Below are 14,661 nucleotides of genomic sequence, written 5' to 3' on the forward strand. Positions count from 1 at the left end.
TCCAGCAATAAAAGTGCGGCGAAATCCACTGAGATTTTTTAGGGTTCAGGAGAATCCGCCCGAGCTTTGACTGAGTCCTTTTTTACTCACTTTTCAACAACCTGCATATACCCCATACTAGAAAAAGTGTAAGAATAGTAAGTTGCATTTATAAGATAAGGGGTAAACATAGAAGGATCCACAAAACTTTTCACAATAATCCTCGAGATATGCAATTCGTAGGGAAGACTTGCCGAGACATTCAAGTCTTCAACACTTTACCACATATAAGCCTTCAACCATTCTTCCCAGTTTGATACGGTATTTTTTAATGAGGAAGTAGAGAACAAATACATCACGAGTAGAGATATTACTCAAGGAGCCTTTCTTGGGAATAAGAGTTGTGGCAAGGATATTTGCGAGAATATGATTCTCAAAACACAGATATAAGGGCCCAAAGTCAGAAATGTGAGCGTCGGGTTCAACCACGATTCCCTTTTCACCATCTAGAGAAACTTCAAAGTCATCAGTCCATGTTCCGTTCATTTATGGAATTACCCCAGAAACTTAGTACCAAACACATCTTCGAATAAATTCTCGTTGATGATAAAGCGTTTACCGAGCACGAACGATTCTAACTCACCACTGTTAGGTGAGATGCAGAGATTTGCATAGAACAGGCGAACTGCTTCATCAAAAAGCTCAAGACCACACAAAGTAAAAAAGAGAGACAGTTTCTGAGATTTGAGATAGAAGCTTACCAGGCAGTGCTACTCCCTTAATATTTCCTTCTCTTTTTGTTATAAAAATGGTAACTCTTTATGTACAAAGCTTTATCAAAGATGAAAGAAGATTACAAATTAGTTCAAGTGAAGTTGTTATTGTGATGAAAAGATGAAACCAAAAACCTAACAATAAAGAACACCAAGTTTAACGTGGAAAAACCCTTCCAACTAAAGGTAACCACCACGGGATCGACAAGATCCGAATGAATTCACTATACCAATAAGAGGGTTACAAATATTCTTCTAATGGATACATAACAAGTTCCAAAAAATAACAAACAATAGCTACACCAACAAAAGATAAATAGAAATAAACACAACCCAAACCCAGCCTTTGTTCGGGATCTAAAATAGGATCTTGATGACCTCTGAATTGAATCTACACCATTCAAATCAACCAAAAAGATGTCAGGAACACTCAGTCAAAATTGCAGCACGATCCAATGGTTACTTAATCAGACAACATGATTTAAATGTTGCTCGTCGGAGAAAAAAACTGCAGCAAAAGAACCCTTTTACTTCTCTCTTTCTCTTGGTGAAAGCTCTCTCAAAAACCTCTCTTATGTTCTAATGTCTTTCAAAGACATTATCAATGAGCAATTGAATTATTCTCTCAATACCATCCTCTACTTATAGAGTTTTGTTTTTCCTTACAAAGCCAACACAAACTACAAATAGAATTACAGTTCCAATCCTTTTCCTAATAGAATTGGAAACCAAATAAAGAGAATAATTCCAATCCTTTTTCAAGTAGGATTAGGCCATGGGCCTTTGGCTGGAACATGGGCAATATCCTAACAAACTCCCCCTCCAGCCAAGGGGCCAAATGGACATAAAGTGAAGTAACTTTTGACAGGCTTCCTTCCTACCACACTTTTTAAAAACTCATGATTGTCTATGATGAGTTCTTTCCACTTATATATATGAGTATCTAACATGACTTCATCCTAACCTTCAGGTTCTCCCATGTTAGTCAATAGAATATACTCATCATGAGAATAACGTGTTGAGCTTCGCTTATCTCTAGTAGATCTTCTACATGATGTTTCTGGAGCATCTGAAGTGATCATCTCACCATGAGTTGGTTGACTTCAATAGAAACAATTATATGTTCTACACTCTGATCATTATCTGGATTATTACCTTGGGTTCCCTCATGTGCATAAGATATATTAATAATAGGAATTGGATCAACATCAACTAAGCTCTCATCAGCATGAGAATCTAGTTTCTCAGTCTTGTCAATATCTTCAATAGTTTGATCTTCAAAGAGCACAACATCACGACTTCTAATGAGCTTCTTATCAATTGGATTATAAAAGTGATATCCAAACTCATCTTGACCATAACCAATGAAGATGCACTACTTAGTTTTAACATCCAATTTCGACCTCTCATCTTTTGGAACATGCACACAAGCTTTACATCCGAAAACTTTCAAGTGATCATAAAACACATCCTTATTGATAACATAAGCAACAGTGTTAAGTGCTTCATCCCAAAATGAATTTGGAAGTTTATCCTATGAAAGCATACATTTAACTCTCTCAACTAAAGTTTTGTTCATCCTCTCTGCCAAACCATTTAATTGAGGAGTCTTTGGAGGAGTCTTCTGATGACGAATTCCTTGCGATTTGCAGTTGTTATCAAAGGGACCAATATACTCACCATCATTATAAATGCGAATACATTTTGATTTCTTTTTCCGTTTTCTCTCAAATAAGGCTAGAAATTGTTTAAACACATCAATCACTTAATTTGTGGATTTTAAAGGATAAACCCAAATCTTGCGAGAACGATCATTTATGAAAGTAGAAAAGGAAAGTGCACCACCTTTTGACTTCATTTTAAAAGGACCACACAAATCTGAGTGTACTAGCTCCAATAGCTCAGACATTCTTGAAGGTGGATGAATGTGAAAATAAACTCTTCTCTATTTCCCTACTTAGCAATGAACACATCTTTTCACCTTTGCTTGTTTCATACCAGCAAGAAAATTCTTCTTAGCCAAATAGGTATTCACGCTTTCGCTCATATGACTAAGCCTCTTGTGCCACAGTTCGGATAAAGCCTCGCTCTCCACCAAATTTATAGAGTTACCAAGAAGCGATCCTTGTGTCACGTATAAATTTGAATGTTTTCTTCCTTGAACTAAAATCAATAAGCCTTTGGTGAGCTTCCATTGGCCATTGAATAATTCATTATGATAGTTGTCATCATCTAGTTGTCCTACAAATATTAAATTTAAGGGAATGTATGTAGCATGCTTGACATTCTGAAGGACCAACGTTGAACCAGTATTGATTTTCAAACAAACAGTGCCAATAACGAACACCTTAACCTCACGAGCATTACTCATCTTTAATACCTCAGAGTTAACAGAAGTATAAGATGAAAAGAAGTCTTTTCTTGGTGTGACATGTGATGTGGCTCCAGAATCTACTACTAACTTGTATCTTGAGATACAAAATTGATGACGTCTTTATCACAATTGAAGAGAAGATCATTTTGGACAACAGGAACAACATTATTTTCATTGTTTTCTTCCTTTTTCCCTTCTTTAAGATCATGCTTCAATTGTTTGCAAAATATTTTAAAATGTCCTTCTTTCAACAATGAAAACATATAATATTTGGATTCTTGAATTTTGATTTGCTTCTGCTTTTACCTCTACTGCTCGGGTCTCTTGTCTTATGTCTTCCTCGATCTTCTGTATATAGAATATTTCAATGTGAAGATATGTCTTGAGATTTTCTTCTAACCTCTTCATTCAACACACCACTTTTTGCATATTCCATAGTCACCTTTCCACCAGTGGTTGAATTTGTTAGAGAAACACAAAGAGTTCCCAAGAATCTGGTAGAGTATTAAGAAGCCAAAGTCCTTGTATTTCATCATCCAAATTAACACCCATTCCTGATAGCTGATGAAGAATACCCTGAAAATCATTTATATGATGAAAAATAGAACTGCTCTCCTTGAACTTAAAAGTCATCAATTTCTTTAACAAGAACAACTTGTTAATACTAGTTTTTAAAGCGTAAAGCGTCTCCAACTTTTCCCACAATGTTCTAGCATGTGTCTCATTCACAATATGGATACGAACCTTATCTTCAACCCATTGTCTTATATATCCACATATTTGTTAGTGCTCAAGTTCCCAATTTTCATTGGTTACATTCTCGGATTTATAAATTAAAAAACCGAAAGATGCATCTTCTTCACGAACAATAGATCTTACATCTTGCTTTTCCATGTGTTGTAGTTTCTTCCATTTAGACATACCATCACTCAAATTCCCCTCCATATAGATAACCTTAGCTCTAATACCTGTTATTGTGACGAAAAGATGAAACCAAAAATCTAACAATAAAGAACACCAAGTTTAACTTGGAAAAACCCTTCAAACCAAAGTTAACTACCACGGGATCGACAAGATCCAAATTGATTCACTATACAAATAAGAGGGTTAAAAATATTCTTCTAATGGCTGCACAACAAGTGCCAAAAAAGAACAAACAATAGCTACACCAACAAAAGGAAAATAGAAAGAAACATCACTCAAACTCAGCTTCTGTTCGACATCAAATATAGGATATTTCCGACCTCCGAATTAGATATCCACATTTAAATCAACCACCAAGATGTGAGGAACACTCAGTCCAAATTTCAGCACGATCCAATGGTTAGTTAATCGGGAAACACGATTTGAATATTGCTGGTCGGAGAAAAAGACTATAGCAAAATAACCCTTTTCCTTCTCTCTTTTCTCTTGTTGAAAGCTCTCTTAAAAACCTCTATTATGTTCTAATGACTATCAAATACAATATCAATGAGCGATTGAATTATTCTCTCAAGACCATCCTCTATTTATAGAGTTGTGCTTTTCCTTACAAAGGCAAAACCAACTACAAATAAGATTACAATTCCAATCCTTTTCCTAATTGAATTGGAAAACAAATAAAGAGAATAATTCCAATCCTTTTTCAAGTAGGATTAGGCCATGGGACTTTGGCTGGAAGATGATCAATAGCCCAACAGTTATGAGCTTCACCCAACTGGCAGAGGAGGTTTTATATAGTGTAAGCTCTTATGAGAAACCGAAGGGTATTTGAATCAAGGATCTTTGATCTTATCCTTGAGTCATTTGTAATTGATTTGTTGAATCTTGTCCATTTTAGATATGTGCATAATAGATCAATTCTTTCCTTGCTTGAGGATTTTGAGTCTTGGCTTGATAGTCGTTTGTGATTTGATCCTTTCCTTATGTTTATTTATATTGTACTCTCTGTAAATATTGGTATGATGATGTTTCCTTAACATTTTCCCTTGATTTATCTTAGATATCCTTGATTGATTTTCCTTGAATGCGGATTTGATTTCACATGTTGTGAGATTTGATCTGATTGAACAAATATTTACATTCCATTCCTAACTGGTGTGCCTATCCTTAGTGTGATCACTGAGAGCATCCCTATTGTAGGCTTGTACTTGTGTTGTATCTTGTTTACTTCCTGCATCAACAACATGGTTAGTATTGTCATTATTAAAATGTTTGAATATGAGGTTAACAAAACACTGTCAAGTCTGTAAATATTTTTTTTTGAAAAAAAGCATAAGTACTCCCTTGAACTATGGTCGAAATTTTAGGAATACACATTCTTTTTATATGCCCTAATACCTCCTAGATCTATTTTGAAATGTAATAAATACACATTTTTTGGTGTTAAGGTGGCTTAGAGAGTGTTGAAAGTAAATAACAAGTTAAAAAATATGAAGAAAGAAAAAAATTAATCAGTATTCAACATATGTCCTTTTTTAATTGAACATTTTAACATTAGTTAGTAAACATAATTGATAAGTAAGCTTAGTGACGGCTCAAGCTAATTAGTGGTCTAAAGTCAAAAATAAGATAAAAGCCTAAATTTTAATTACTTTTTTTTAATGAGAGATTCAAGTTTTTATGATCTTAATATATATATATATATATATATATGTATGTATGTATGTATGTATGTATGTATGTATGTAAGTATGGAAGTATGTATATATGTATGTATGTATGTATATGTATGTATGTATGTATGTAAGCATGTATGTATGTATGTATATGTATGTATGTATGTATATGTATGTATGTATTGATCTTGTGGTCTTAAACATACCATATGAAAGTTAAATTTAAAAAATGGTCCATAAAAAGAATCTTAAACAAATTAAAACATTCTTTCTTTTCTTTTTTTTTTGCTAAAAAGCTTAAGATAATTTTATTATTACTAAAAAATTAGGCCCTTCAATTTTGGGGATTAAGGCATATGCCTCTTCTTTAAAGGCATTGAGTCACCATCAGAAGAAACCCTAATTAAAACAACAATAACAAGAAATATACTCTGATGATGGGTGTATCTAAATTCATTGTGTAATGGTGCTGGCAGCAACAAAATTAAGTTATTTCAAACTTGTTTCCTTATGATTGTAGTTTTTCAAATAATTACACTATTAAGAAAAAGTAAAATATTTGTGAAGTTCTAATTGTCTTATCTTGAGAAACATAGATTAAAGGCATATGGACTTATGACTTAGTCTTGAATAATGAATATCACCTTATTTAACTATCAATTTTTTTTTAATTTATAGGAATCTGATTTCTCATTCAATTCTTGATGGTTTTAGGTTTGATTATGGGGTTGGATATGATTATTTGAATTAAGAAAATAATATTATTTCTCATGATTTTGGTGTTCTTATTATTAGCTTATACATAAATTAAAATTTCAGTATGTAATTTTTTATTATGTTTCACCAAAATATTGAAATTAAGTGTGTAGTTCACTAAATTAATATATTATGCTTCTTGTAGAACAAAAGTTTGGCGTCATATATGCCAAAAGAGGTTAATTGTAATACTAGTATTAGTTGTACCTGGGTTAAATTTACGGTCAAACATTGTACTAAAATTTCATACAAACTATTTTTATATATACTACCAAATGACACCTTTAGTGCTACAGGAAGTGTTAAGTATTATCTATCATTTATAATGTTACAACAAACACATGTCATTCCTACAGTATTTTTATATAAGCACTCAATACTATAAATTTCTAGTACAACAAGTATAACATCAACAGTTGCAGATTAAAGAAATCAATGCAAATGTCAGGTACAAATAATTTCTTTAGCATTTTTTAAACATGGAAAAAGGTTACATTTGCCTCATATTATGAACCTTTTCTTTTAATCTTAGAGTTGTGACATGTTTGTTTATTGTTCGTGTAGCGTGTACTTTGACCTTACCTATCGTACTTTTGTTTACTTTCTACAGATTGTCATGCCTCCGGATGAACAACGACTTAGTTTACCTTAACCTGATCGACTTAGCGACCTTAACATTCATTTAATCTATGATATTCTAAGTAGGTTGTATTTTTGAGATGTTGTTAGAGTTAGTACACTTTCGAAGGACTGGCAATATATTTGTTGGAGAATTCCACATGTGAAGTTTGATCAAACAGTGTGGAAAATACCCGAGGACTTGACGTCCCTTTCCATTGGATTTATTCCAATTATTGATAGTTTCCTCAGGTTTCATTGAGGAATAATATTGAAGGTCCCCCTCAATATTATTAGTCTAATAGTGTTTCCTGACGTTGATCGTTTGATTTTTTCCCTCGACCATGATCAACTTCAACATTTTGTCCTTAAACTTCCATTTACTTATCCTCCATACAGGTTGCCTAACTTCCTTTTTAATAGTTCAGCATTGATGCATTTGTATCTCAAGGAATGTGAAGTACAGCTTCCATGTTTCTTTAAGGGATTTAATAAGTTGATTACGCTAATATTGAAATCTGTCGCATTATCTTCTGATATGTTTAAAAGTTTGATCTCTAATTACCCGTTTCTTGAGGATTTGGTGCTGAAAGACATAGACAATCCGTACTTCATGAGTATTAACGCTCCGTAGATAAGTTCATTTGTCATTCGTTGCGATATACAACTGATACATCTTGAAAATGTCCCTATTCTTTCCAATGTTCTGTATGCGCCTAGAGAATTAGTTCTAGAGGACGAAGATGATTTTGTCAATATTTTTTCATCTTTTCCTGCTCTCGAGTGTTTCATCTAGGATCTTTTTGAGGTAATGTTCCTTCATTTTACTTAATGGTAATGCATTTTCATGTGTGCTTTTTTTTTTGAAATTTCAGTCATCCTGATTTTTGTCATTTTATTTGTAGGTCGATAATAGATCAACTAAAGTTATACCAACAAGGCTTCCATCAGTTCTTAACTGTCTGAAATGCCTATTCATGTCTTGGATTACTCTTGGAGAGTTTTTTGAGCATTCATTTGCTCTTTGCATAATACAGAGCTCTCCAAATTTGGAAGAAATTGAAATTAAGGTTGTCACTAATGTTTATTTTTCTCTCTATCTTTTCCATGTTTTTATATTAGTATGTAATGACTTGATGGTTTTTTTCTTGATTTTTCTTAGGAATGTATCCTTAGTGATAGAGATTATTTTTGAATATGTGCCCAGGAGGTTGTTGATGAGATTCCTGCAAGCTTTTCGGATATCACATTTAATCATCTGAGAACAGTTATGTTTTATGATGTACTATTAAAAGAGGTTGAAATGAAGCTTATCAAGGTTTTATTGAGAAAGTCTCCAACACTGGTGAAAATGGTAATCAAGCCTCGTCAAATGGAAACTAACAAATCTCTCAATGTACTCGCGGAGATAACAAATTTTCTATGGTCATCATCTAAAGTAGAAGTCCTGTATCTTGTTGATTAGTATCGTTATGACAATCCTTCTTAATCTTTTGCTAAAATATTTTGGAAGTACAAACAGAAATGAGACGTTTGGTTGATGGAGTAGCTAGACTGTGTTTTGCCTTTGCTTTAAGGTACTATAAAGATTTTATCTACTTGAAAACATAGAATTGTGAACCTGGATGAATGTTTTGAATACTCTGTTTGGGAACAGACATGGTTTTACATTTCATGCTTGTTATTGATTTAAGACTTTGGTTGTTTATTTTGAAATTATGTTGTGTGTTGCAGAACTAACAAAGATTTTGCATGACATTCTTGTTATTGATTCATCTCTTAAATAAGACATGGCTGTGGAAGTTGGAACTGTCATGGGCTAATTCAGGTAGAAAATGAAAAACACATGATGTTTTACATATAAAACTCGCAAAAGGAAAAAGAAAGTGAAACTTTAAATGTGTCTTAATTATCTTTTTCTTAATTTTTTCTTGTACTATATATATTCTCTCTATTTTAATATTTGTGATGCATGTTAAATAAGATATATTACATACTTTAACATGTAAGATGATCATATGATATACAAAATATTTAAACGAGAAAATGTATATTACTCGGGAGTTAATATATATACTCTTAGAATCATTAAGAAAAACGAAAAAAAGAAGTTTAAGTTGTTAAATACGAACTCAAATTTTCTCTTTATTTCAGATGGGGCACAAAGGTCGATATGATTTAATTTTTGATTAGAAAAAACCTAAACTAACTATTTCATTTTATTAGTTCTAAAAACTAAACCAAATCATATAAAGATGGATATTTCAATTTCGACTTTAGTTTATTTTTTTGATTTTTTTTATAATTACACGGTGATTAAAAAAGAGATTAAATATATTTTCAAAATTTTCAAAAAATGATAAAATTCACATAAATAAAAAATACTTTCAACATTCGTTACAAAATAAATTGTTAACTTCAAAACCGAAACTATAATAGTATAATTTAACTTTCATCCTAATACAAAAATAAATAATTTCAAAAGCAAATCTCTTCAGTTTCTTCCAACACCTCCTTTGAGAAGACAAAGAGAGCAGAGTGCTTCACATTCATCCTCTCTCAAGTTCTTCTTCTTCTCTGTTAACACAAACTCTCTGCGTTTATGGTTCTTGTTCTATAGAATTTTGATATCAAGATTGCATTTTTATTTTTTGGTTATGCTTTAATATGATTAAATTGAAGTGGGATTTGCTTAAAACTTGATGGGGTTAATGTTTTTCAAGGACATGGTGTATTGGTAGGTGTAGGTCTATCATGGATGTGTTTCACTAGTGGCGGAATTAAGATTTTCACTAGGTTGAAATAGGAATAATAAGTTTCTATGTTTTGGATGAATAAAACAACACTTATTTTACTTGGATTTGATACACTTGAGCTGTTGGTCTTTCAAAAACAATCTCTTTTTCAGTACACAAGTAAACTAGGTAGTGTGTACTCTAACCGGATAGTTTCGAGATTCCTTACATATTGTGTTCTTGTTTATTTTCTGCAGATTCTTGTTGTAGTAGTCATTTGATGTTATTCTTCCAAATGGGAAAAAATAACTTTTACCTCCGCGATGTACTTAGAAACCTTCCTGATAATGTAATTGATGACATTCTAACGAAATTGCCTTTAGGAATTGTTGTGCGGACAAGTATCTTATCAAAGAAATGGAACATAATTGGCATAGACTTTCGCAGCTGAAATTTGATCAAACACTTTGGACAACAACAGAGGACATTCAAAATACTCACTGAGGTAACAAAATTTCAGCGTACATCTTCTAAAGCAGAAGTTTTGTATAGTGTAGATAAGAATCCATATTACATCATGTTTGATCTTAACCAGTCTTTAATCAGATCATAATCTTTTGCTAAAATATTTGAAATCGTAAAAAGAAAGTTGATACAACAGTAAGGCTGTTATTTTACATTTGCCACTGTGAAGACCATCAGTTTGTGAACATAGGTGAATTTGGATGGCTGTTTTTTATTAATCTGTGTCAATGTATGTTCTTTGAATGATCTATGGGATGACGCTTTGGTTGGTTATTGATCTTTTTAATATATTGATTGTGATCCTCATGGTCATTGTGCATTGTTTTTTATTTGATATGATGATGACATGAGTTGGGCGTAAATGGAATAGTGAGTATTAATATAGTCGATTTCAACTAGTTGTTTTATGAGAGTCGACGACGTTGTTGACACATTGTTCTAAATAGTGAGAAATAATGAAATTCGATCAAATCCCTTGATATTAATGGTTAGTAAACAATAACCCTTTTGAATGGAAAAGATAATCCCTTTCAACAACATTTTTTAATGAGAATTATGATACAATATACACTAGAAGATGAAATTGAATTTCAACAATATTATTCTTACAATCTCAATGTTCCAATTCCACTTCCCAGAAAAATTATCACTAAATACAGGACAAGGGACAAAAAAGGGGGGTGGGGGTGGGGTCAGTTGTTCATAAATCAGTCTTTTTCCTATGCAGTCAGAACATACCCCATTCCTTTATGAAGCTTCCATATAATCATATATATACAAGCTCAATCGAACCCTACCGCATACAAAAAGTCTAGTATATAAGTGGAGAAGAGTAAAGGGGCGGGTCTATCATCCACTGAATTATGAACTGTGCACTATTGACCCTCGAGGACTTCTTGGTTATAAAAAAGGAACAAAAAAAAACGAGCTCAATAACATACAACAATATTACTTGAGCATTCTATCTTAGATGCCCTTTTTTTGTTTCATCTAATTGTCTATCTTTAATAATCTAAAGCAGAAGTTGTGTATCTTGTTGATTAGTATCGTTATCACAATCCTTCTTAATCTTTAGTTAAAATATTTTGGAAGTACAAACAGAAACGAGACCTTTGGTTGATGGAGTAGTAAGGATGTGTTTTGCCTTTTCTTTAAGGTACTAAAAAGATTTTATCTACTAGAATTGTGAATGTTTTGAATACTCCATTTGGTAACAGAGATGGTTTTTATGTTCATGCTTGTTCTTAAATGATGTATGATTTGAGACTTTGGTTGTTTATTTCAAAGTTATGTTGTGTGTTGAATTCTCTTAGGGAGCTTGAAACATTCAGTGGAAACTTACTTTTTGGCTAGTAGGAATTTCTTTCCTGTTAAGGGATTAGTCCAAGTTATATCGAGAAGTATTTATGTCGGACATGATTCGTCCTCATCTGTGAAGAAGAAACTCGAAGAAACATCATTCAATTTGGGGTTCTTGTGTTGATGTTTATTTTGGAGCATCATAATAGAAATCTTAGATATTAATGTGATTATAAATTATTTTATCAAAATTTAGAGTGAAAATATGTCTTTTTTATTTTATATTAGTTATTTGTTTTTCTCATTACAAAAAATCATAAATAAAAATGATAAATTTCATTAATTTGGACTTTATGAATGTTTTTCTGAAGGTTTACAAACTTTATTACATTTACAAAAATAAAAAAGGAATAATTTTAAGGATAAATGAGATCAAAATGATTGGAAGAATTATCTATAACAAAGTGAACAATTAATATAGGACTATGAAAAGATTTTCTTTTAGAAACAACCTAAAAAAACAATTAATATCACATAAATTAAGGGGAAAAAAAAGTAAAAATTAATGTGATTATTTATTTAGAGAAATTGGCACGTATATTTAGTTACTGAAAATTTACTTTGATCTGTCCAATTTAATCCACTTAATTTTTTTGGATGTGACATTTAATACCTCAAAATAGTTAAATTTGATTGTCTATGCCAGTTACAAGTTCAATTTTCTGATGTTATGACTTTTTTAATTATAGGAAATTGTCATTTTTATGTATAAGAGATACAGAAGAAACCAAGAGATATTATTTGTTCAGTATTATAGCCACAAAATTTGTACATTTTAACTATTTTTATGTAAGGGTGAATCTAGAAGGAGCACAGGTATATTCATTTTAATTTTCTAGACAACAAATTTATATGATGTATATAAGATTTTTTTTTGATGTTTATATTTTAATTTTAAATTCCTCGGTATAAATGTCTTTGTACTTGTAAGGCGTTTAAATTTCACTTGTTTAATTACCATTTTTTTAGCAGACCATGAAAAAGTTAGAGGTTTTGTAGTAGTATGATTTTTTTATACATAGTCATAAAATATTTTTATCAATAACGTTATTGTGTACCAAATTATTCTAAATAACTAACAAAATAATTAAACTTAGCAAAAATTGAGTTGAGTTGTGTCTTGACTCATTATCTGCACAGTTTTGGCTCAATTCATATTGATCCAATCAAATTCAGTTTGGATGGGATCTTGACCCATTTGTTGTCTTGACCCATTATGATTGACCTAAAATTGATCCAATTTGCTCAATTACTGTCCCTAACAATGCCTAAGATTAGAATAGAAGAAAAATCAATGAAACAAATGCACTTAAACAAGAAAAAGATTAGAATAGAAGAGAAATCAACGAAACAAATGCACTTAAACAAGAAAAACTAATTAAAAACTACCAAATAGTTATCCTCTTTTGGATGAGTCGCGATTTAACAGAGCAAATGAAGATTAGCCAAGAAATCCCTAATGTGAAAACCAAATTGTAGAAAGTCATGTGTATTTACCATTTTTCTATGAAATAAAAAGATTAGATATAAATAGTAATTATATTTAGCATTCACTACAAATATTACAAACATGATAATTACATATCATCAATAAGTTGTACCATATACGTTTTATTTTATTTTAATAATTCAATAGATTCACCATTTCATTAGATTACATGTTGCGCAACAAAAATAATAACATTTTCCATGAAATCCTATAAATTGGTCCTTTTATGATCATTAGGGTTACTACCTCTATTCAATTCAATCACAACAGTTACAGTAGCGTAAGATAGGGCAAAGGGACATTGATTTCGTTTTCTGCCTCAAATATGTCGTTCGAAATCCTGGTATGTATATATATTAATTTCTTTATTAGCATAAATGTTTATGCTTTTACATACCTTATCAAAGACAGAAACTTGAACTAATGATTTTCACACAAGAAGTAACTTTATCTTGTTATCATAGGCGAACCCACATTCGTATGTGTGGGCGCATATACATCTCTATCTATCTCTGACAAAAAAAAATATAACTAACAACGACTCTTTATGAGTGTAGAGCTATCCTTGTGCAAGAGAAATTACTAACAAGACTAGGGTTTGAATCTCGCTAAAGCCCTTATTTCTTTTTAAGTTTGTTGGTGCAAATGAAGTCTTCAATTTTAAGCCCATTTTTGCTTGTTATATACACAAAATTTTATATTCTATTATGACATATGATTTTAGACAACCACTATTAAGATTGAAGAAAGAAAAATGTGTTAGAATGGACATTTAATAAACTACAACAAATTTTTTTGATAGATTTAATACATCATGTTAGGAATCTAACTAAAAGAAAGAGAATGATTCTTATTTAGTCTTAGAACCCACGAATTCCAAAAAGAAATAGTTATGGAAAAACATAATCATGTTTTTAAGTATTAAATCTTTTTCAGTTGGCGTAGAGAGTGTTGAAAGCAAATGACAAGTAAAAAATATAAAGGAAAGAAAATTAATCAGTATTCAACATATGTCCTTTCTTAATTGATCATTTTAACATTAGTTAGTGTAGAAATCTCACAAAAGTATGTATAAATCAAGGATGTATTGATGATTATAATGTTAAGTTACAAACTTCTTACATAGGAGAAGAGTCCTATTTTAGTTATACTAGGAGTCCTATTACAACACAAATAATTACATGAGTAGTAATTTATTACAAGTGAAATACCTTATCCTAATCAACTCCTACAATGTTCAGTTTCTTAATCGTACAAAACTCAGGATTTAGAAGTCTAAGCCTAGTATGAATCTAACTCTAACTCGTCAACCTACTTCAATTGACTTGTTCCTTCAACGTGTTCCATCAGTCGTCAAGCTTCCATCAACACTTCCCCTCAAGCTAGTGAGTAGAGAAATTGTAACTCCTAGCATGCTGCAAAAACCAGAAAAAACCTATTTTGTTAAGGATTTGGT

This window comes from Solanum lycopersicum, chromosome 4 (assembly GCF_036512215.1).
Source record: "Solanum lycopersicum chromosome 4, SLM_r2.1".
Classification (NCBI taxonomy): Eukaryota; Viridiplantae; Streptophyta; class Magnoliopsida; order Solanales; family Solanaceae; genus Solanum; species Solanum lycopersicum.